This window comes from Prionailurus viverrinus, chromosome B1 (assembly GCF_022837055.1).
Source record: "Prionailurus viverrinus isolate Anna chromosome B1, UM_Priviv_1.0, whole genome shotgun sequence".
Classification (NCBI taxonomy): domain Eukaryota; kingdom Metazoa; phylum Chordata; class Mammalia; order Carnivora; family Felidae; genus Prionailurus; species Prionailurus viverrinus.
Window position 1 is genome coordinate 196,527,553 of NC_062564.1, and position 970 is coordinate 196,528,522.

Consider the following 970-nt stretch of genomic DNA (forward strand, 5'->3'; position numbering starts at 1 on the left):
TGGAAGCCGATTTTATTTTATTTTATTTTATTTTATTTTATTTTATTTTATTTTATTTTTATTTTTATTTTTAATGTATGAAATTTATTGTCAAATTGGTTTCCATACAACACCCAGTGCTCATCCCAAAAGGTGCCCTCCTCAATACCCATCACCCACCCTCCTCTCCCTCCCACCCCCATCAACCCTCAGTTTGTTCTCAGTACTGGAAGCAGATTTTAAACTCAGTTTCTATTCAGATCATCTTCTTTCACACCGCCTGATAAACATCTTGATTTACCATGGCATTAACAGCAGTAAAGTGGCCATATCAAACAGAACTATCTGAAAACATTCATTTCCAATTCAAAATGGAGCTTTATATTGTATTTGTCATAAATCTATGTATTTTCTCTTCCAGATGACTATCATTGCAAAGTAGAACTTGCTATGACATCTGATGGCAGGATGAAAGTGTGCCACCACCCTCTGTGGACATTCTGTATAAACATACAAAACCTATCCCTCAGCCAGATCTTGTGCGTAATAATGAAGAAAACATGATCGAGTGCTGAACACCAGATGAGAAGAAAAAAAATGAACATTTTGAGTAAGGACCTATGACAGAACTACTTAGCAAAATGTTCTTTACTACTAAGCGCTGTTGGTATCCTCGTGGACAGTATCATAGATGTCATAGGAACCTGGATCCTCCAAAAGACAGATGATACTGAGGTTTTCAGGAATCAAAAAGATGTTATCTTTTGTCTCATTTGCCATTTGAGAAAAGGCAATTGAGTATATTCACTACTATGTTATGTAGCAAAATGATAACAAAATGTCTTTTCATATAAAAACAACCCATGGCCCAGCTGACTTTATTAATGAATTTTACAAATGTTTAAAGATGAGTTAACATCAATCCTTAATCTTTCAGAAACCTTCCAAAAAGTAGAAGGAAAAAAACATTTCCCAGCTTATTCTATGAGGC

The 970-nt window shown here is 34.8% G+C and overlaps 1 pseudogene; it reads left to right on the top strand.

Annotated features, from left to right (window-relative positions):
- Positions 1 to 281: 281 nt before the first annotated feature.
- Positions 282 to 707, top strand: LOC125163482 (39S ribosomal protein L42, mitochondrial-like; annotated as a pseudogene).
- The last annotated feature ends 263 nt before the right edge of the window (positions 708 to 970 follow it).